Source organism: Schistocerca piceifrons, chromosome X (assembly GCF_021461385.2).
Source record: "Schistocerca piceifrons isolate TAMUIC-IGC-003096 chromosome X, iqSchPice1.1, whole genome shotgun sequence".
NCBI classification, from domain to species: domain Eukaryota; kingdom Metazoa; phylum Arthropoda; class Insecta; order Orthoptera; family Acrididae; genus Schistocerca; species Schistocerca piceifrons.
The window spans coordinates 674,334,316-674,359,441 of record NC_060149.1 but is presented as its reverse complement, the minus strand read 5'-3'; the positions used below and the strand labels follow the sequence as shown (position 1 = coordinate 674,359,441).

Sequence of the window (25,126 nt, the reverse complement as noted above, 5' to 3'; positions counted from 1 at the left end):
TTGTGCATTATCTCAATACAAAACACAAATATTATTGATGTGTAAACTTAACTTCATTGTCTAGGTATTACAGCAAAATTATATGCTATGGTGTGAAGGTATTCGACAAGCTAACGTAAAGCAAATAATTGGTTCTCAGCCAAGCAATACTCTTAAGTAAAGAGCTTCTTGGCCCACCCACTGATGATTATAAGTCAAGTATACGTTTTGGTTGAGTTGCTTAAAATTCATCAGAACGGTCATTCCATGTCAAGTATCCCAATTTAGATGATGATCCCAGCTCGACCATCTTCAGTTTGATGAAATTTGTACAGGATGTACCTGAGGGCCCTACATGACCTTATGCAAAGTTTCAGGCTCACCTGTAACTTGGTTGATGTGCTAGAGCCATTTTTGTAAAGACCACTTTTACAGAGACCGAAAAGTTGTGAAGAAATCATCAAGTTTGGCATTCCACTGTTCCTAATGTAAGAGCTAGACTCTTGCTACTGGGTATAGTGGTACAACTTCGTGTGCTCTACACGCAAATGTTGCAAGTAGAGTTCAGAAAGCAATGCATTTCGCATAATCTGAGTTTAAAGAGGGCAACAAATCGTGTCGCGGAAAATTTGCCCCCATAGTTTAACGAGGCATAAGTAGTGGAGAAAGTGCGCTATGGACCTGGTGTTTTGCCAAACTACTGTCTGTCTGGGTGTTTAGTATATCACAAATTTTGGCCTGGCTTGTGTGTTTAATTACTGTACTACCATCATGTAAATTTGCTAAAAACCTGAATGTATCAAAACATATCCATGTTCAAAGTCATGTATCTCAAAATGGACAACTACCACATTACATTCATTAACGCCATTCAACAGAGCACATTTTCATTCTATTAGGAAAACCTATTTTTATTTTGGTGTCTCCTTGGGTAAGGTGCAAAAAATTTGCCTAAACTATTGACCTTTTTGGTAATTCGGAAAATCCTTGTGTTGGTCCATGGTGGCTATGCCACTACCAATCTCAAGACTGGTAACCCCATCACCAAGGGGCCACGCCCGTTAGCCATGCAAGGTCAGCCATGGGTGGGTTTCTTTACTGCAGGTTCCCAAGCCGGAATGCGAATATCTAGCAGGTTCCCAAGTATGAATGTGAGTATCTAGCAGGTTCCCAAGCCTTTTTTGGGTCTCTCTGTGGTTCCCTAGCCATAATACAGAATTCTTCAATTGTTAAATGTTTTAAATTTTTTGCTGATGTCCAAAACTATTGCTTCTGGCAAACTGTATTGCGACCCCATCATTGAAGCAGCTGGGGCTGGTATGACTGCAATTACCTGTTGTTCTGGGATCCAGCATATGTCTCTTCTGGTAAGCCAATGAAATGATTGAGCACCTCCATGAGGATGCATGAAATTAATCAAGGCATTTCTTTCTTCACATTAAACTTCAGATATTTCCTATCCACCAGTTTCCAACATAAACACAAGCGACGTACTGGCCACACGTAATGGCAACACGTTTAGTAGCAACTTTAGCGTGTCGGTTAACATCTGCTATAAAGGACATTGTATCGCTTGATACTCTGTGAATCTTAAGTCGTTTTTCATCAATTGGCACAAAATGGTGATGGTCTCTTGTACCAGACACTGTACATCCATCCTCAAATCATTTCTCTTGATCAATTTTTGCCTCTTCAATAATTTCTTTTTTAATATAAATAAATTCAGTACCATGATTTTTTTTATTTTTTATTTTTTAAAAATATTCAATCAGATCAGTTGGTGTTAAGATTTGGTTGTCAATTGGGCGTTGAAGTATAGCTCTTGCTGCTAAATGCTTAACTGTGTCCCCAATTCCATCATATGGTGATTTCCGATGGCTTGTTCCAAAAAGATTCCATTCTGCAGTAATGCTAAAATCTTTTTGATGATGGCAAAGATTTAAGAAGCTCTTAAAATTTTTGTACTGTGCTGCAGAACCGTCACTAAAATAATGAATATGCTTAATTTCTTTAAAAATGCACTTAAGGGATATGATCAAGTACATTACAAACACGTGCACTGCAACTGTGTCATGTCGGAGGCAATCATTGATTATACAGTAGCTGACACTCTTCAGGTCTTTATTACCTTTGTAGTAAATGACAAATGGATGTATTGTAGCTTGACTATTTTCCCCAACGGAATCCCTGCACTGTGTCTTGGACAATAAAGGAGTAATTTTCTGCAAAATCCATTAATATAATCAATTCTCCTGGTTTGAGACCTTCTTTAGTGAACTGCAAATGCTTGCTCTGATGCTTTGCAATGCAGTGGTGAGAAGAAAGGGCCAACAGTTTTGTAACTAATAGTTCAATGAATTCTTCAACTGTCATTTCTCTGGTTTCAAGTGTATCTTTATCAGTGTGAGTCCATTGTTTGACCTGAATTGTATCCTCAGGATCAATATCTGCAAAACCACTTTCCAAATATTCATTTAGAGCTTCTGTTCCTGGACATACTTCACAGTGATGAAGCATGCAATCTTTTGTTCCCTAATTAGACAATTTTGCTCAGTAAAATTTTGTAATCTTCTTTTATTGGGCTATGTGCCAACATTAGTTTCACATTTTGATGTATTGTGCAGACACAAACTGAATGTGAACGAGCTGTGCCCACCGTCACAGTCTTTCATTCACAAAATTTGGAAAATCCAATTTCCAGTCCATTTTTATTGCGGTACGCAACAAACATTTCTTTTAAGTTGCTCAGTAATAAGTATTTCTGTTTTTTAATGTTTTCTCCATCTATCCAAACAGTAATACAGTCCTTTTATTTCCTGGACAAATCTGACTAAACTCTTCATCATAAAAATGTTCTATGACTTGCCTTCACATTCTCAGAAAGCTTTTTCCCACATTTACCTTTGGGCTGTGCCAATATTCCCTGTTCAGCTTTTAACTTTCTAGCCTTCCTTACCATTCTTTCTGAAACACAAAATTCTTCCGTAGTCTTTTTGATAGACCAGCTTTGGGAAACTAAGGTCAAAATTTGAATTTTCTCGTTATTATTTGATATATGTAATTTTTCTTTTTTAGAGGACAAGTTTGGGAGGTGGAAGGCTTGTCCAAAATGAAATCTGGGTCATTCTTGATCAAAACAGCATCCTCTGCCCAGTTACAGGAGTTACTCGCTTGTGACAAGCTGGGGATGTTTCTGTAACTATCACGTCCCATAAGAGCTTAAATATGGTCCAGGGTATAATATTTTACAGAGACCTTCTTTTGCAGTCTGACAATGAGCTGTGCGCCAATTTAGAGTGGCGAGGTGTACATTTCGTCCAGCGTGTCCACCATGGTCCGAAGGATAATCAGGTTGCCACCGGTGCCTTCATCTTGGCAAGGTGATGGGCTACTGGTGTGATGTAAAGCCCTATATCCCTCCCCTGATGCGGTGCTGTAAGTGCTGGAAATTTGGCCATATGTCTTCCCACTGTACTTCTAGCGTCACATGCCGAGATTGCGGACGCCCATCACATCCCAATACTCCATGTGTTTCACCTCTCATCTGTGTCAGCTGTGGAGAGCACCATTCACCTTGCTCGCCTGACTGCAGGATTCTCCAGAAAGAAAGGAAAATCATGGAGTAAAAGACCCTAGACCGACTGACCTACACTGTGCTAAGAGAAAATTCGACACCTGCATCCTGTACGTATGACGTCTTACGCCGCTGCTACAACAGCGGCTCCCTCATCTTCCTCATCTTCATCAGCTTAAGCAGAAGTGCTGGCAGCACCTCAATGCCTTTCGTTGCCTCAGCAACACCAATTGCGGTGCAGATCGCTGTACGCTGCTGCGGCTCTACAGAGCCCTTGTCCAATACCGAATTGACTTTGGGAGTGTGGTTTATGTTTCGGCAGTGCCTTCAGCATTGCATTTACTCAACCCTGTGCACCACTGTAGGGTTCAATTAGTGACAGGAGCTTTTAGGATGAATCCGGTGACTAGTGTACTGGTGGAGGCTGGTTCCCTCCATTGCAGATCAGACATGTACAACTGCTCGCCAGTTACGCAGCACACATTTGTAGTTCCCCTGAGCATTCGAATTACCGTCTACTTTTCCTGCCTGCGGCAGTCCATCTCCCGCATTGGCGGTCCAGATCGGGGCTAACGATTGAGGTTATTGTGTGGTCCCCTCTCTCTGAACTGGAGTCCTTCCCTTTATCACCTCTACTTACGGTCCAGCTTTGTCTGGACCTTTAGCATGGCCATAAGGACTCCGTTAACCCCCGCCACTGTCTGCTGTCACTTCCTCTTGATTCTTGACATGTTTCGGGGCTCTGAAGTGGTTTACACCAGCGGCTCAATGGCTGATGGTCACGTAGGCTTCACATATGTTCATGGAGGACATATTGAGCAGCACTCCTTGTCAGTTGGCTGCAGTGTTTTCACTGCAGAGCTGGCAGCTATATCTCATGCTCTTGAGTACATCCGCTCATGCCCTGGTGAGTCATTTCTTCTGTGTACTGACTCATTGAACAGCCTACAAGCTATCGACCAGTGCTACCATCGCTACCCTCCGTCGCGAGGACACACCTCAGTATCGCTTTGGCTCCCAAATGACAGTCGTTCACCTCTTGCTGGACTGCCCACTTTTAGCCGCTCTGTGGCAGACTTTTAACTTTCCAAGCACCCTGCCTTCAGTATTGGGTGACAATGCCTCCACAGCAGCTTTAGTTTTACATTTTATCCGGGGGAGTGGGTTTTATACTTCTATGTAGGTTTCAGCGCACGTTCTTTGTCCCTCTGTGTCCTCCACCCTAGTGCTTTAAGGGTGGAGGTTTTAATGTGTTGCAGAGTGGCTGGCTTTCCCTTTTTATCCTCGTGGTTGGCCAGCCACTGTAATCTGCTTTCATGTTTTACTCTCTTCTGTTTCTAGCGTCTCTGTTGTTTTCTTGGCCTCTTTTTTTTTTACTTTTAGTGTTCGTTGCCTTCCCTTCATTCTTGTGGCTTTTCCTTTCTTTCCATTTTGTGTTATATGTTTCATCTCTTTTATTCTCTCACTTTTGGCATTGTTTTATTAGGAACAAGGGACCGATTACCTCATAGTTTGGTCCCATCTCCCGCCTTTAAACCAACCAACCATCACAATGGCAGGAGAGCACCATCATTCCAGAGCTCACACATGGTAAAAAGCCGCTTGATGTAGATAGCTATCGGCCCATCAGCCTCACCAACATTCTTTGTAAGCTGGTACGTATGGTAAGTCGGCAGTTGTGTTGGGTCCCGGAGTCATGTGGCCTACTGGCTCCATGCCAGGACAGTTTCTGCCAGGGTTGCTCTACGATTGATAATCTAGTTTCCCTCGAGCCTGCCATCTGAACAGCCTTTACCAGACCTGGTTGCTGTCTCTTTTTATTTACGAAAAGCTTATGAAATTACATGGCAACGGCATACCCATGCCACATTATATGAGTATGGTCTCCGGGGCCTGCTCCCAGTTTTTATCTAAAATTTCCTATCGCTCCATATTTTCCATTACCAAGTTGGTGCCTCCCATAGTTCCCACCACATCCAGGAGAATGGTGTCCCACAGGGTTCTGTATTGAGTGTATCTCTATTTTTAGTGGCCATTAATGGTCTAGCAGCAGCTGTCAGGCCAACAGTCTCACCTTCCCTGTATGCAGACACCTTCTGCATTTCGTATTGCTACTCCAGTACTGGTGCTGCCGAACGGCACCTACAGGGAGCCACCCACAAGGTGCAGTCATGGGCTCTAGCCCACGGCTTCCAGGTTCCAGCCACGAAGTCGTGTCATGCGCTTCTGTCGGTGTCGTACCATTCATCCAGACAAACCACTCACTGTAGTGGACACTCATCGATTTTTGGGACTGTTTTTCAACATCCGATTGACGTGGCTTCCTCACCTTTGTCAGCTGAAGCAGAAGTGCTGGCAGCACCTCAATACTCTCCACTGCCTTAACAACACCAACTGGGGTGCAGATCCCTCTACGTTGCTGCAGCTCTACAGACTCCTTGTTCAACCCTGCCTTGACTGTGGGAGTCTGGTTTATGGTTCGCTGGTGGCCTCAGAATTGTGTTTCCTCAACCCAGTGCATCACTGTGCATTGAAGGTTAGGTGTGCACAATTGCTCGCCATTTACATTGCACACATTCATAGTTATCCTGAGCATCCGAATTACCGTCTCCTTTTCCCATCCTCGACAGTTCATCTCCCGCATCAGAGGCCCAGCTCAGGGCTTAAGATTACGGTTTGTGTCCAATCTCTTCTGTCAGAAGTCTTGCCTTTACCACCTATACTCGAGGTCTATTCACATACACCTCCACAGTGTACACCTAGGCTGAAGCTTCACCTGGATCTTTCACATGGCCCTAAGGACTCAGTTTACCCCGCAGCTCTCTGCTGTCTGTTCCTCTCGATTCTTGACATGTACCGGGAGCATGAAGTGGTTTACACTGACGGCTTGATGCCTGATGGTCACATTGGCTTCGTGTATGTTCATGGAGGACATAATGAACAGTACTCTTTGCCAGACGGCTGCAATGTTTTCACTGCAGAGCTGGCGGCCATTTCTCGTGCTCTTGAGGGCATCCACTCATGCCCTGCTTAAAGGGTACAATTGACAATCCACAAATTAAATACATTGTAATGAGAATTAATCTAGCGACAGGCTACTGTTTCCAATAACTAGTATACCCCATTCAGTCCTAACTTAACTTTAAAATTTTATTTCAGTTCAGATCATTATTTCAAATAACAGTAGGATACAAAACGATTTGCACAAAAATTCCAAATACTGCTAAAAATGTTTGTTTTGCTGCCTACATTTTCCTGAAAAACCGCATGTTTACTATACAAATTTGACAACATGTTCTGTAGGTATACAGTGATAAAAAGAGTTGTCTCTTGAGAACAATGTAAGGAATTCCTCCAGTATCAACAGTTTGATGAAAGTACTTATTTATCTATCTATCTATCTAATTACGAGAAACAGTGCTTGTAGTTATATGAAGTTTTACTGCCATAGAGTATAGATTTATTAATGAAACACATATATAAGTCCTTAGTAAAATGTGCAGCCACGGAGGAAAAGAGTGTTTGAAGTAGATCCACAGCCATATGATCAGAACAGGAAGAACTTTTTTGAAGTAAGCCCCACCAATGCAGGAATGTGAAATGATAAAAAGATTGCAAATTAAAGGTTTGGTTCACAAAAACTACAGTATAAAGTTAGTTCCAAAGAAAAAGACTGCAAGTTCCATGGACCATTTTGCACGAGAGATCATAATGATATGGAACGAGTCATTGTACATTCATGTCACAAATTAACTTCTTTTTTTACAAAAAGAAACAATATTAAGATGTGTGTAAGTAATTCCTATCCACCACCTTCTACACATTACAGTAATAGAAATACTTCTACCGAATATAAGTCATCGAGGAGGAACTTTTGCAGTTTAACGAATTTTATTTTACTGTGTCATTTTATATCACTGGATAAGTGATAAAAATTCTTGCTGCAGCATTGTGCAGCCCTTTTTGTGCTAAAGACAATCTTAATGTGGAGTAATGAATGTCACTTTCCTTCTGGTATTGTAATATGTATCTCATTGTTCCTCTTGAACTGTAGTAGATTATTTACAACAAACTTCATGAGGGAATAAATACACTATGAAGCAATAGGAAGAGTGCCCAACTCCTTAAACAGATGTCTTAAAGATGATCGTGGGTGAACACAACATACTATTCTTACAGTACGTTTTTTTGCAATGAAAGCTTTCTTTCCTAAAGATGTGTTGCGCAGAAAATTATTCCATACGGCATTATTGAATGAAAATATACAAAATGCCAACTTGCTGATTTCTCTCTCCCCAATATTTACAAAATATTCTAAGTGCAAATGTGGCTGAGAAGTAATGTCATGGTAATGGAAGATTATGCATAATTAAAATAGTAAACTAATAATTTATTGTATATTTTTCTAGATGTTGTATAAACTGCTTTGGAAGAATTCTTAAAGAGGAGAGAAATGAAATATTTTATGGCATGACAGAGAATGCACAGGATTCATATCTTCAAATGTTTACTTCTGTAGATAATAATTCTAGAGGGGGAGGAAGAGTACCAGAAGGAGGTAACAGCAAACCAAGATGCAGCAACTTTCAGTATTTCTTTGCTTACAGCTCTGGACGATCAGAAGTACCCAGTGAGTCAAAACACAGAGTGTCGGGAGGATAAGCAATCTACTTGATTGTGGAAAGTCCCCTATGGATCAAATTCATATCCCCAAAAAATTACTCACTATGACACAAGAGAACAGTGTGGTTTAAACAGTCAACTGAATGTCGAAATCATGCTTGAGCAATTCAAAATATGGCACCCTCAAGAAAGTTATATCAAGTATGAATTTTTCCTGAAAATATTAAAATAATGGTTTTCAATTGCATGTGGTCATCCCCAAGTTGACACATGTGGAACTTGTGAAGGGCATAAAAATAAATTATAAACCAAGACACTGGGTGAAAAAGCCAAGATCGGTACTGCTGCAGAACTGATGGTTCATAAACATTGGGCTTCAAAATGTTTAATCATATTTGTGAAGTGAAAGAAGTATGTCCAAAAGAGCATGGTGTTGCATGTGTTATCACTGATTGTATGAAGAATCTGTCCATTCCTACCATACCAGCTCAAGAAGTGTTTTACTTTTGCAAATTAATGTTAGTGTGTTAAAAACCCATTGCATCAAAATGGGGCATGCAAAATTGCATATTTATAATGAAGGTGTCACTAAAAGGTCCTGATGAAGTCTGTACTTCTCTGCTGGATTGCTTATGAAATGATTTGCCACCAAACATAAAATACCTTCATCAATTTTCAGATGGCTACCCATAGCAGAATAAGAATAATACTATGGTAAGGTTCCTTATATTAAATGCAGTGTCTGAGTATTTTTCACAATCATTATTTCCTTGGTCCAAGGCCATTTGTTCTTGTTCTGAATGGGACTTTGCAGTGATAAAGAAGAAAATTCGGGCTGTTGGTGGGATTTATACCATCATGCAGTTTGTAGAACTTGCAGCTACTGCAAGTATCTTACAAAAATACTACCTTTTTTTTTTACAAACTCTATCACAGCCTACAAAATTATGACCAAAATATTACAAACATAATGCATTGTCTTCAGAAACAACAAACAGCAGAGTACTCCTCAAAAGTAAGAAACAGTCTTTCAGTGAGTGAGAATTCATGGAATATGAATACAAATGTGAGTAGTGGGAATTTGATAGCAAAATTGCTCATATAGTGAGGCACCCTTATCATTTACTTATTTATTTTGTACACAACAGTAACTCTGCCAACAGCCGCAGCATATGAAAACTATGTTCCATTGACAAGAAAATAGCTGGCTTCAAGAATTTGGAGTCATATATCCATGAAGAGCACATATTCTTTTTATAGAACATTTTACAACTGACCTTCAGTAAACAGGAAAGAGTATGACAATGAATAAGAAATATGGGCACAAGCAATATTTCACCAATCTTGCTATGACTGTGTTTGATAGTTAAAAGTTGGTGTTCATAATCTGTTATGTAAATTTAAAATAAGTTTTGGTATTCAGGAACAATAAAGTTAATATTGAGAACCCGTTATGTAGCCTTACAATAACAGTTTTGGTATTAAAATCAATGAATTTTAATATAAACTGATGAGTAGCACAGAATTGCATTTGTGGAAAGCAACTGATTTTAGGAACAACACATTTTAACCCACTTTAAATATTAAAACCATTATGTAATCTAATCATAACATCTTTGAAAAATGGTGTCGGGATATCGCCAGAAACAAACTTACAAAGTAAAATTGAACTGAGAAAGGAAAAGGAATACTCCGAGAAACAAACATACTTGTTTCAGTTTTTCTCAAAATCAGTAGGCATGGACTAGTGTTCGTGTAAGAAGTGATTCAATTAAAAGTATCCAGTACAGGATTCAGTGACCATAATAATGAACACTACCATTGGAGGAAGCCATGCACACAAAAAAATACTTTTAAGAATGTGATCTGTGTAGACATAATAGAATATCATTTCGTAAATCGCAAGTATTTAGCATCCGTAAACTGCATATTATGCAACAAAATAGTGCTAAATGGTGTTAGAATAATGCAATTGAAATGTGCTGTTCTAACCATGAACTAAAAGTGCTAGAAGCATTGCAGAAAGACTTGAGAGACACAAAAGAACATGTTAAGCTGCTGGAAAATACAGTGAAGTGCCTATCTACACCATCACAAAAAGAACTTGGAAAATCCCAAACCTACAACAAACCAAAGGATTATTCAAAACCCAAACTTAATTCAAACGAATTCCAGTTACCCTTAAAAAACGGTTTTCAGTATCTACCCTTAGGCACTGAACTGGAAACGAATTATGTCGAACTACAGCTTGAGAAACGAACTGTCACAAAATGAAGGTAAACAAGCAGTGCAACAATGTAAACAAAGGGTTACCAAAAAGTTTTAGTATAGTGTTGCTTTCTGACAGCCATAGCAGAGGAATAGCAGAAATTCGTTGTTACCTAGAAGACCTCAATGTGACAAGTGTGGTGAAACTTGGACCAGGATTACAGGAAATACTGAAGGACCATAAAAACAGTAATTGGTTATCACAAAACTGGTGTATTGTGATAGTAGGCAGTGTAAATGATTTATATAGAAATGAACTGAAAGTAGCAACAAGAGTATTAAGAGACACACTTTGTACATTTGGGCATCAGTAAATAATTGTGCTAGGCATACCACATAGGCACGACCTTACTGAATCATCATGTGTAAACAGATATCCACAAAGCTTACAAAAAGATATGTCAATCAACTTTAAATGCTGTTTTTCTCACCCTAAATGACCTGGAAAGAAAGCACTTTACGAGACACGGAATGCACCTAAATAAGTGGGGCAAATCATCAATCTGTCAGAGGATCAAAATGTTAGTGTCAAGTGTTTTTTCTAGAAGTGATAAATATGACACAGTTGCATTGCCAATAGCAAAAGAGATCTGCAAAGTATCTTGCACAAGCAAGGCTGTCAGTGACGTGAGAACAAAACTTAGCTACTACAAGTAAATCTGCAAACATTAGACAGTTCAGTTGTGGGTCTTACGGAACACTGGTGCAAAGGGAATGAAATCTCATATTTAGCCTTAGCCTCATATGAACTTGTTTGTTTCTACAGTAGACTCTCCATGAAAGATGGGGGTTCTTGTATTTACATGAAGAGAGGTATTTTATTTAAAGACACAAATGACCTTATTGCATTAAGTGTTGATAAACACTTTGAATTCTCTGCTATTGAAGTAACAGAACACAACATGTCAAAAAAATTAATGGTAATTTGTGTGTACCAATCACCGAGTGGTGCTGAGGTTTTTTTTCTCAAAACTAAATCACAGTAACTAAGGTATCTTGCTAAAAAAAAAAGCATAATCGTCTGTGGGGACCTCAATATCAATACAATGAAGTCAGATGATGTCAGCCATGTCTATTTAAAATGTTTTGTACAGTTATAGCATGACTTCATTTGTAAGCTGTCCCAGGAGAGTAACCAAACAATCTTCTACATTAATACACCATGTAGCAACAGATATAGACAGGAACAAATGCTATATACATGTTCAAGATCTAGGCTTATCTGATCAATTTTTGTTCAGATATTAAAAGTAAATTTTTGCGTAGAAAAGCCCCCTGAATTAAAAGTATGCAAAAGGCTGTTCCCAAAATCAAACCTGCATGAATTTTCATCCCAGATAAAATATGAAGGGTGGGAGAAAGTCTGTGCAGAAACAAATCTGAACAAAATGTAATAGTATCATGTCCATTTTTAAAACTACTATTTGAGGAAGCACTCGCCAAAACTTTTCATACCATTGCAACTTCAGAAAAATATATGGATAACTAGAGGTATCAAACAATTCTCTGAAACTCTTAGGTATCTCGCTTAAATCAAAAATAGGCAGACAGACCCAGACTTTTTGCAATTCTATAAAAACAAGAGAATCTACAGAAAGGTACTACCAGCTGCTCCAAAAAAACTCGCAAACCGTAAAATACTATTCCAGGCAGAAAACAAGAGCAAAGCAGCCTGGAATATTATCAAATGAGGAAACAGCAAACACAGGGCAAAAACTTTTGAATTCACAAATTAAGAACAAAAATAGACAAATGAACCACCCAAAAGAAATGGTTAACTTTGTAAATGTGTACTTCAACAGCATTGCTAAGAAATTACAACAGAACTTTGCAGGCACGTGTGTCTTAAGCACCCAGAACCATCCGCCAAACTCAACGGCACTTTATCCGGCAGTTGAGAAAGATGTCGCACAAGTTATACATCAATTAGAAAATAAAAAATCAACTGGTGTAGATGAAGTCCCAGCTTGTGTCCTTAAAGAATGTTCAAATTCCATAAAAGCTCCATTAACAAAAATAATCAATGAATCATTCAAATCTGGCTGTTTTCTCGAACGCATAGAATAAGCGAAAGTAATACCCATACTTAAAAATGATGATGCGGAAAACGTAGAAAACTACAGACCAATTTCCCTACTGTCCACCATTTCCAAAATTAATGAAAAATAGGTTAATGCAGTATCTAAATAAGTTTAACCTTCTTTGCAAAGAACAACATGGTTTCATGCCAAAAAGAGGTACAGAATCAGCTATTGCACAGCTTACAATGGTCATTCTTGAGGCACTGGACATAGCTGGCCATATGAATGGAATTTTCTTGAACTTGTCAAAGGCAGTGGACCACATAATTTTGTTACATAAATTAGAGTTATGAGGAATAAGAAGTGTGGTTAAGAAGTGGTTTAAGTCCTGCCTAGAAAACCAGATGCAGCATGTTGAGATTTCACATACTTCAGACGGATTTCTAGTAAAACACTTAGGAGATCCAAAAAATATTAATATAGGGATCCTACAAGGTAGTGCATTAGGTCCAATCCTTTTTGTTATTTACATTAATTATTTTCCACAGAGTATCAGACGTGTGGGAAAAATACTATTTGCTGATGACAGCAACACAATGATCACAGCCAGAATTTCAACACATTGACAGAAAAGGCTAATGCAGCCCTCAAAGATGTTCACAAGTGGTCACAGAAAAATGTCACTTCAAATGTAAAGAAAACTAATAGTATGTACTTCCAGTTGAATAGAAGACAGTGATGATAAATTAACAGTTAACAATGATGTAATAGAATGTGTAATAGATACCAAATTTTTTGGGGTTAAAAGGTATATCATCAGTTCAAATGGACAGAACATGTAAAAACTTTAACAAAGAGAGTATCCACAGCATGTTACGCTGTATGAATACTTGCACCAGTGTCCAATATTTCATGCCTCAAAATGACATGTTTTGGATACATACACTCAATCATCAATTATGGAATCATGTTTTGAAGAACAAGTGATGGGAATATTTGGTCTGTCTTCAAGGTACAGAAAAGAGCTGTACGGATAATGACAAATAGCAGCAATAGGGCGCATTGTACTGACTTACTCAAAAAACTAGAAATTCTGACTGTCCCATGTGAATACATTTTCCTGACTGTAATGTATGTAAAGAAAAATATTCGTCTGTATGCTACAAACAGCTCAATATATGACCATGAAACTAAATCCAGCCACTACTTATACCTAAACAGGACAAATAAGTCCAAAAAAACAGAATAGTATGCTACATAATGGCATAAAGCTGTACAACAGATTGCCACATTTAATAAAAGGTGTAAGTTAACTTCATCTCTTCAGCCAAAAGCTAAAACATATTTATTAAGCAAAAGTTATTACAAGGTAAATGAGTATTTAGAATAATTACAGATAGTTATTTAGTAGACACAAATACCACATAGGCGTATATAAAGCGACAGCATGTGGCATAATTATAAATATTGTAAGAATTGAATTGTAAACATTGTAAGAACCCATGTATGTTTTAGTTCATAAGACACAATTGATGGCATCCATACAATTAGTTTCGTTATATGGGTTAATAAACATATCAATCAATCAGATCAAACATAAGATCTTCCACCAGGAAAGCATAAACTGCTTCAATTCATTACTGGGCAATGAAGACTGGTGTACTATGTATGAAGTGCAGAGTTTGGGTATAAAATTCTAAATATTTCTGGAAAAACTGATACAGAATTTTGATACAGCCTTCTCTCTAAAATTTATAAATGCCAGAAATGATGGCTAGATTACTAAAGGAATTAGAACTTCTTGCCAGAAAAAAGGGAACTGCACCAAATCTGCAAGGAAAAGTCACAGAAAATGTGCACAATTATAGGTACATAAAAAATTGTACAAGTAAAAACTATGCGAGACTAAATAAAAAAGGAAACAGGCAAAAATAAGAAAACCAGTGAGAATATAGTGTTGTTACATAAAAATACAAAGGTTTAAGAACCATGTGAAACAGCAAATATATTCACAGCTACATCACTGGAATAAATGAAAATTTTAAAAAAACTAATTTTGTTGCAAATCGGCAGCCAACATGAAACAAGATCAACAGCTACAAATTATCAGTGTTTGTGGATCATGCAAGCAGGAAGGAAATTCAAGGATATTACAGATCAAAAATTAACCTACTCAGCAGAAATTGAGGGCATATACAGCAGTCTTACAGCTCACCCTCCAAAATATTATTAACCCCGTCACTCATATACACAACATGATCAAAAGTATCTGGACAGCTGGCTGAAAATAACTTAATAGTTTGTAGCACCCTCCATTGTTAATGCTGGAATCCAATATGGTGTTGGCCCACCCTTAGCCTCGATAGCTTCCATTCTCGCAGGCATCTGTTCAGTCAGGTGCTGGAAGGTTTCTTGGGGAATGGCAGCACATTCTTCATGGAGTGCTGCACTGAGGAGAGGTATTGATCTCAGTCGGTGAGGCCTGGCATGAAGTCGGCATTCCAAAACATCCCAAAGGTGTTCTGTAGGATTCAGGTATGTACTCTGTGGAGGCCAGTCCATTGCAGGGATGTTATTGTCATGAAACCACTGTGCCACAGGCCGGGCATTATGAACAGGTGCTTGATCATGTTGAAAGATGCAGTCGCCATCCCTGAACTACTCTTAAACAGTGGGAAACAAGAAGGTGCTTAAAACATCAATGTAGGCCTGTGTTGTGGTAGTGTCACAGAAAGCAACAAGGGGTGCAAGCCCCCTCCATGAAAAACATGAGCACAACATAACAACACTGCCTCTGAATTTTACTGTTGGCACTACACACGCTGGCAGATGAGGTTCACTGGGCATTCAGCATACCCGCACCCTGCCATCGGATTGCCACATTGTGTACCGTGAATCTTCCACTCCATGCAACGTTTTTCCACTGTTCAATCATCCTATGTTTACGCTCCTTACACCAAGCGAGGCACCAATGTTTGGCATTTACTGGCATGATGTGTGGCTTATGAACAGCCGCTCGACCATGAAATCCAAGTTTTATCACCTGCTGCCTAACTGTCATAGTACATTCAGTGGATCCTGATGCAGTTCGGAATTCCTGTGTGATGGTCTGGATAGATGTCTGCCTACTACACATTATGACCCTCTAAAACTGTCGGCAGTCTCTGTCAATCAACAGACGCAGTAGTCCTGTACGCTTTTGTGTTGTAAGTGCCCTTTAACATTTCCACTTCACTATCACATCAGAAACAGTGGACCTAGGGATGTTTAGGAGTGTGGAAGTCTCACATACAGACATATGACACAAGTGACATCCAATCACCTGACCATGTTTGAAGTCCATGAGTTCTGCAGAGCACCCCATTCTTCTCTCTCACGATGTCTAATGACCACTGAGGTCACTGATATGGAGTACCTGGCAGTAGGTGGCAGCACAATGCGCCTAATATGAGAAACGTATGTTTTTGAGGTGTCCGGATACTTTTGATCACATATTGTATGTAACTACTCATCAGAGATTAGGATCTTTCGTGATCAGCTAAAAAACTCCAAAGTTATTCCAGTAGTCACACTTGGTGGAAAATACACTGACAAACTATCGCCCCATTACATTAACATTTTGTTTTCCAGAAGTATTGGAAAAATAATGTACAGTAAGATAATAAATTTTATTAACAAAAATGGAATGAGCCTGTTGTTGATATGGTTTCCAAAGTAAGTAGTGTAGGCATGTAGATGAGAAAGCACAAATAGTCTCGGAACACCTGTCAGAAGAACACGGTCACCTGTTGGGTACCTCACAGGCCAGTAATGGGACCTCTTTTCCTGATATACCCTCATCAAAAAAGTTTTGCATCACCCCAGTTCCCAAAACTCTTGGAAATAGATGTTGACTGTGGATATCCTTTCACAGACATGGTCCCTTTGACTGTTATGAGATGTCACTAAACCCGTCCAAAGATGTAAACAACCATGCATGAGCAGTGCCTATTAGGCGGAGGGGGTCCGACAGCCGATCAGTTCCAGTCATTCCACCAGGAATGATGTTCACGGCTCGTGTTGTCTGTCGTTCAACCATGCCTAGACAGTCAATACCATGTTTTGATCGCATCCACATTGTTACTTTGTGCCAGGAAGGCCTCCCAACAATGGAAGTGTTCAGGCGTCTCAGAGTGAACCAAAGCGATGTTGTTCGGACATCGAGGAGATACAGAGAGACAGGAACTGCCGATGACATGCGTCGCTCAGGCCACCCAAGGGCTACTACTACAGTGGATGAGACCGCTACCTATGGATTATGGCTCGCAGGATCCCTGACAGCAATGCCACCATGTTGAATAATGCTTTTCGTGCAGCCACAGGGCGTCATGTTGCAACTCCAAACTGCACAATAGGCTGCATGATGCACAACTTCACTCCGGATGACCGCAGTGAGGTCCATCTTTAAAACCACTATCCCATACAGCGCAGTACAGAGGGGCCCAACAACATGCCAAATGAATTGCTCAGGATTGGCATCACGTTCTCTTCACTGATGAGTGTCGCAAATGCCTTCAACCAATTGTCGGAGATGTTTGGAGGCAACCTGCTCAGGCTGAATGCCTTAGACACACTGTCCAGCGAGTGCAGCAAGGTGGAGGTTCCCTGGGGTGGCATTATGTGGTGCCGACGTATGCTGCTGTTGGTCTTGGAAGGCACCGTAGCAGCTGTACGGATCGTGAATGACATCCTATGAGAGATAGTGCAACCATATCGGCAGCATATTGGAGAGACATTCGTCTTCATGGACGACAATTCGCGCCCCCATCGTGCACATCTTGTGAATGACTTCCTTCAGGTTAATGACATCGCTCAGCTAGAGTGGCCAGGATGTCCTCCAGACTTGAACCCTGTCGAACATGCCTAGTGCCTAGGATAGATTGAAACGGGCTGTTTATGGACAATGTGACCCACCAACCACTCTGAGGGATCTACACCGAATTGCCGTTGAGGAGTGGGACAATCTGGACCAACAATGCCGTGATTAACTTGTGGATAGTATGCCACGACGAATACAGGCATGCATCAAGGCAAGAGGACGTGCTACTGGGTATTAGAGGGACCGGTGTGTACAGCAATCCGGACCACCGCATCTGAAGGTCTCACTGTATGGTGGTACAACATGCAATGTGTGGTTTTCATGAGCAATAAAAAGGGCGGAAATGATGTTTATGTAAATCTCTATTCCAATTTTCTGTACAGGTTCTGGAACTCTCAGAACTGAGGTGATGCAAAACTTTTTTTGATGTGTGTATATCAATGATCTGGATATGCACGTTGAATCTTACAAAAAAATTCTATATGCTTATGACACACTTATTAAAAGCAGCAAAAATGATGATATCCAACAGGAAGTAAACAGTTACAGATCAGTTAAGTAAATGGTCAGCAGCGAACCAGCTTATAATAAACAGGAGAACAGTAGCATTAAATTCCCATAACTGTCAAACCAACACTTCGACTTGTCGAGATATCAGTCTCAACCAACAGCCCATTGTGAATGAAGAAATAACACAATTTCTTGGCGTTTAGATTCAGAATTATCTTAAATGGGACACATAAGCTGTCATCTTTTAAGGGCCCAAAGAGGATGCCTAAATGAACAGGCTCTAATGTCTGCCTGTGAGACACATTTTAACGCACATCTAAAATATTGACTCATATTCTGGGAAAATTCACCAACAGCTATGGCCCCTTCAGAATCCAAAAAAGAGACATTAGGATTATTACACCATGTAAACTGATATTTAAAACACGGAATGTGCTACCACTCCCATGCATGTTTCTTTTTGACATACCAATGTATACTTATAAGATGTAATTGGAAATAACAGCATTAGAAAACACTGTGACTTACATAATCACAACACTAGATTAATAGGTAACTTGCATTTACTTCCACCTAATGTAAGTTTGTATCAGAAACATACATTTTTCATGGGAATAAAACTATCCAACAAGTTGCCAAACAGTATAAAATGTATACTTCATGTTAATGCTTTTGAAAGATACATTGGAGCGTGTCAACAGTACCACTGCTTCTATTCAGTAAGTGAATACTTGAACTACAATAAATATATAGATCTGTAACTTTTGTAATGTATAATGTATGGAACTGATACAATCTTGAGACCTGTTATCTATGATGACTAGGGTTAAGGATGCACGGTACTTATAAATGGTGGAAAAATCGAATTTTTTTTATAGCTTTATTAAATTCTGTAGTATTTTCTGATTACATTGATGTGGCACTAGTTTCACAAGCTGTGACACAGTCACAAAAAAACAGTGACCTGTATATGTAATAAGTTTCCTTTAATTTACGTCTATGGTCACAAACTTTTGTTAACAGATTATCGGTTTCGGCCTTAAAGACCAAAACGGGTTATCTGTTAACAAAAAGTTTGTGGCCATAGATGTAGATTAAAGGAAACTTACATTGATATGTACATTATAGGGTTTCAAATGAAAAATGACCTATATATACCAAATTTTAAAGTTTCGGTCATGTATGCTGCCACGCCTCCTTTATTTCTGCTACAGAAACCAGTATTACTTCAAAAAGAACTGTAAACTTTCTGTTTCCAGCAATTATACATTGATGTGATACATTGTATATGTTGGTAACAGTGCAGGTTTCTAGTGTCTGTAAATGATTGTCTTTGCTAGTATTTACTTTTGTTTTGCTGAAGCAGTTTGTTTAGGTGTTACTAAATGTTTGTTGCTCAAGTGCTACATATATTTGTGGAAGTACATATCCTTTAGTGTGTAATAAATATGAACTATGCCACACATCAAGAAATTCAATAAAAAGAGGTAACCAGTTCACAAACATAGCAAGCCACACTGTTTAGAGTAACCAATGTATCAGTTCTTCAGGGTAGAAACTCCCACATGGCACGCCTCCTGGTGATTCAAATTTTTGTGTTAATAATGATGCTGTTTGTAGTGGATTTATTGTTGTTGATGTGGGCATCTTACCTTCTTTGACAAAGGATGTGGCAAAATGTAAACATTGTGATGGTGTAGGTTGTCTGGAAATAACTCAACAACAAAGTATCAGGAAGTTTTGAGTGTCAAAATTAGTTGCTATTTGTAGGTCCTGCAATAAAATCTACCTCGAAAATGATTTCAGACACTGTGCATAATTCATATTGTGTGAATTTGGAAGTTAGTGTATGCAATGCGTGCAATATGAAAAGTAAAAAAGGCTGCTCAAACGTTTTGTGGTTTGATGGACCTTCCTCCTTCTCTCAGTAGTTTCAGCAAGTGAATAAAAATACTTTTAGGTGCCATAACGGTTGTGTCTAAACCATCTATGAAACATGCAGTAGAAGAAACTGGAAATATTAGTGGAACCAGGGACATTGCTGTTGCACTTGATGCAACATGGCAACGTCCAGGACATCATTCCTTGAATGGTGTTGTAAGTGCTACTTTTCTGGAGAATGGAAAAGTTGTTGATGTTGAGTGCATATCTAAGTACTGCCACACCTGCCGTGGTAACACTGAATGACATATTGAACATCAGTGTTCTAAGAATTGTGATATTTCAATGGAGGTATGGAGTGTGATGGAGCTCTAAAAATATTTCAGGGATTGGTGCCTCTTTATAATGTTAGAAATATGAAGTGGGGACTCTAAAGCTTTCAATAAAATTGGTAAGTTCAATGTTTATGGTGATACCTTGGTAACAAAACTGGAGTGTTGTGGACATGTGCAAAAGAGGGTGGGTGCTAGATTGAGGAAGCTACGAAGAGAAATGAAAGGGAAGTTGCTATATGATGGAAAATCTCTGTGTGGCTGAAGCAGATTCACAGAAACTGAAATATACTTCCTTCAGAGTTATTATGGACTGGCCATTAGACGAACTGCACCTCTGAATGATGATACAGTAATGAGAAAAGCTGTATTGGCCACCTGCTTTCATAAGTTGGCCACAGATGACCACCCTGTTCACGATCTTTGCCCTAAAGGAGCAGATTCTTGGTGTGGTTACCAAAAAGCAAAAAAAGTGGTCAAATATACCATAAAAAGCATTCTCTCCCTGAGTCTATTATGAATGAAATAAAACCAATTTTTAGAGACCTGAGTGACCCTGTTTTACTCAGTAAATGTCTTCATGGGGGCACTCAGAATACAAATGAAAGTTTCAACCATTGCATATGGGAAAGATTACCCAAGAATGTTTTTGTAGTACTAAATACGTCAAAAGTTGGTGTACTAGATGAAGTGATATGTTTCAATGCTGGAGTGATAACAAGGTTGGAAGTTCTGAGAAATTTAGGCATAAAATGTGGCTCTAATATTGCTTGCGTGTGGCAGATAACGGGTACATGACCTGAGAGATTCATTCTTCAAGTTACCAAAGAAGCAAGAAGTGCTAAAAGGAATGCCAAGAGGAAGCTTGAAGCTGAAGACTATGCTTCAGGAATGTTCTGAGGCACAGTTTAATTGGACTCATATCTTCATTTGCAATATCCCGCAAGTTGTATTTTCCAGAATTCAGATAAAAGTATTTCCTAAAGTTTATAAAGCATTGCTCTGATTTTTTTCCTGTGACTTGCAGTAGTCCATACTTTATTGCAGAATCAACTAAACTATAGAAAAAAATAACATTTTTATTAGGAAAAAAATTTTAAAAATTAAAATATAAAATGTGATAAGTTTTTATCATTGTAATATACATAATAGGTGGAATTAAATAGGTCTAGTAACTCAGCCATCATGCCAGGCATATCTGGTAAAAATTTGGTCTCCTTCAAATTTATAACATAGAATTAAGTGGCAACTCAATTTCAGGAAGAATTTTGGAAAAAAGCATCAATTTCTTTGTAATTTTTTAATAACCCTAAGCAGGTTCAAAAATATTCAAAATACTTCTAATTTTTTTGAAAATGTGCTGCATTACCTGATATCATCAAAAAATCTGTAGAACATATACATTATGAACAGTGCCTGAAAGAAATGGATGTTGATTTTTACATAATATTGAGCCGGAAAAGTACCCTGTATCATTAAGTCCAGTATAATCATTTTACTAGGACTGAGTAAATAAATCTACAGTTTATAACATTCCTCAATACAAAACTGCACTTTAAGCTTGAATGTGCACATCACGATTATGTCATTCTGGCACTTCAAAAGTAGTTTATATATTAGAAATTATGGACAATAAGAAGAAGAGTTTGTATACTATGTACTAATGTATTTCTTGAAAGAAAAACCACACAATACCTGTAAAATAATAGACATAATACAGTGGTTAATAACCGACAATAACGAGCATAGTAGAACCAACATTTTATCGGCAGTCACCTATAGTGTTGGTTTACACAACTCTTCCCAGCCTTACACACTTCTTTCAAGAGGCCTACTTTTTCCTGGAGTTATTTCTGAAATCATCAAAGTATTTTAAATCTGTCTTGTGGCTCCAATGAAATGTGCATTTTTGTCACCAAATGTGTTTTATTGAAATAAAATGACTTCATTGGTCTTAATGAAATAATTATAACATTTCACTTGCTTTCTCCATCTTAAAACAGTTCATTACAAAAGATGTTGATGTTAGTACTTCAGATTTTTGCTCACGCATTTGGAAATACAGAAGTTCTTATATTTTTTTGTCAACTTACGTCTTTAGTTACCCCAAATCTCAAAATTTTTCAGGGAAAAATGCTAAAACTTGTCTGGAAATCAGAGAAATATGAGGGAATTTCGGTTGGGGGACCTTGTGACAACTCTGCCATGTCAAAGGAAATACGTGCATGCTTTTTATATGCTAATTTTTTCCTTCATCCTTGCATTCCTGACAAATTCTGAGACCATCAGTGATATTTGTGTTCTAACTTCTCTGAAATATTTAACTATTTTTTCTGGCAACGTCACAGTTTCCATGGGTGTGGTTAGGCAGGAACCTAAGAGTGCAGATCACATTGCTGTGAGTGAATGAGCAGCAGTGACATTTAAAGAGGAAAGTACTAAAAGGGATCTACATTTTTTTATTTTTTTTATTTATTTATTTTTTCATGGTAAAAAATTCTGTTTCAGATGCTTGAAATATTAACTTTATAATGCTAAGCCCCATTAATGTTTTTGTAATAGAAAACATACTGCAAAGCTATGAAAAAAAAACAAAAAGAACTTCACACATAGCAAGTTTGAAAAATAGCTGCCAAAATTTGACCCCTTCTGAAAATATTCAAAATAACACTAAACAAGATTAGAAAGGGGTAATAAATCAGAGAAAACATAATCCTGTTTCAAAGTAGGTATAATATACACTAACATATTCCAGAAAGTTATAGAATTTCTCTCTGTTTTCTTTGCAGAACCCAAGAGCCCTGCTGTTGGATGTTCCTGTAGATTTTTCTGACAGTGCCAGTTGCAGAGACATTCTTCACAAGTTATTATGAGTAAACATGAAGAAAGAAGCTTCCATAGCAAGACAGTACTAAACCAGCCCCTCTTCAAAATCTTTACCAAAATTGTAAGTATGCTTCTTTTTGTTTTTGCTGCTTGCTCAGGTGAACTGTACTTAATGTTTGATGCCTTTATAAGAGCTTGTTTTGAGACATTAAACTGTTTACTGGCCTTTTTCCAACTGACCTCTTTTTGAACTGCATCAATAGCTTAGTCAGTGTAGACAGACTCCACTTTCTTTGATTAGTGCTCCTTTTATCCTCTTGGAATTAGCAAGATAATTCAAAGAGAATAAGTATGTGTACTAATATAAGCAGAGTTTAAACATGGAAAAGTAGGGACTCCAGTTTAGGGAGGAGAGTCCAGTTCATGGCACTTTCCTCTATTCCTCACTTGTCACAAATATTTGCTGTTTATTTCTGAATATGTTGAGATTTCTGAGGATGCAGGTTGGCAAGAACCAAAGAGTACAGCTTAAATGACATTTATATTATTCATTGTCACAAATATTTAGCTGTTTTTTGTATGAATATGTTGAGATTTCAGAGATCCACTCACTTGAGATACTTAACTCTGTTTGTCCACCATGTTATCAGTGGCGCTAACTGTGCTGAATTTGCTGTGAGCTTCAAACAGACCAACAACAAACCAAAGCCAGAATACATAGCTCATGTAACTTAGTTTAAAATCTAAACCAGCATGCAGGTGAAACAGTGCTTTGCAATTGGTCTTCCACTTCTGACTTTTCGCTTGTAGCTTGGTTAGAGCTCAGACACCATGGTTGTGAAATTGTTAGACCCCTTGTTATTTCTGTCATTGCCAAAAAGTTTGTCTTCAAAGTTGATACAACGCCTTCAGCTGGATGTGCTAATGTGCACATCACCTCCCATGTTTTGCTGTGGGAACAGTCTTTTAGAACTCATCTGAGAATAGTTGATGAAATCTGTAGGGTCATGGTTACGATTTTAGTCATTAAATTAACATACGACAAACCACTTCTTTTTTCAGTCATTATTGGATCATCCTGTCCCTTCTTCTTGTCAGTGTTTCCCATATATTCCTTTTCATGCCAATTCTGCAGATCACCACCTCATTCCTTATCTTAGGAGTCCACCAAATTTTCATCATTCTTCTGTAGCACCACATCCCTTATGCTTCAATTCTCTTCTCTTCCAGTTTGCCCACAGTCCATATTTCACTACCACATTCTCAGAAATTTCTTCCTCAAATAAAAGCCTATATTTGATGCTAGTAGAGTTCTCTTGGCCATGTATGCCCAAATTGCCAGTGCTTCTCAGCTTTTTACATCGTCCTGGCTCCATCTGTCATGGATTATTTGAAGGGTATGGGGAAATGTAATGGTAACCCACATTAGAGATATTCAACCCACATAGAGATATTCAATTGGAAAAGTTAAAAAAAAAACATATGTAAGTTACTAACATTTCATTATTTATGCAACTGGTAGTCACTGTACATCATCTTAAGCACACAAATCAATGGAAAAAATACAAACTTTGAGTTAATAATGACCAAAACGCTACCTTCTCGTAGCTGTGGTGAACATATTATGTGGCATACCATTGTTTTCCTGCAACAAACACAGGACAGCTGAAAATTCTCACCTTTCATCTTCAGATGCATCTATGTACTCATCCTCATTTGTAGAAGTCTTCTTAGTTTTTATTGCTTTGTAGAATTTGTGATAATAGGTGGTATCCAGTTCAGTGCAGATATGAGGTCTTGTCTGTTCTTAGTCAGTTGGAACTGACCCGGAATACTTCTTTTGAAGACTGGTTCCTTTTAAGGTTGTAGGGCAACCTTGTTTGTGTAAACTGACTTTCTGCCAATCTTCCCCATGAAATGTATTTGATACGAACAAGTTTCCTGGGTCAAGGAGGAACCATACAGCATCTTGCAATAACACTGTGTGCCCTTCTACTGAGATATTCTTTTGACTAAATGTAGATCTCATGTCACTGATGCATACAAATCTTCTGATGATGTAACATGGACACAAAATGGTCACTTTTTTCTGCACTTAAAGATGTCCACCCAGTCTTGAGGGGCATATACAAACTGCACGTCGGCAAACATATTGCTTCACAACAGCAAAATCTCGATCACTTGGCAACATGGAATGTTCAGGGAGTGGGAAGTGGCGATCAGTGGTGGAAAATCTTCCTTTAGCTATAAGCAG

General features: G+C 38.5%; 1 long non-coding RNA gene across 2 annotated transcripts in view; it reads left to right on the top strand.

The window, feature by feature from the left end:
- LOC124722929 overlaps positions 1 to 25,126 on the top strand; it is an 83,997-nt gene that overhangs the window by 4,237 nt on the left and 54,634 nt on the right. For both annotated transcript variants that reach the window (XR_007006464.1, XR_007006465.1), the window contains exon 2: positions 22,836 to 22,993. This is a non-coding gene — a long non-coding RNA (uncharacterized LOC124722929). The remainder of the gene's footprint in view (positions 1 to 22,835; positions 22,994 to 25,126) is intronic.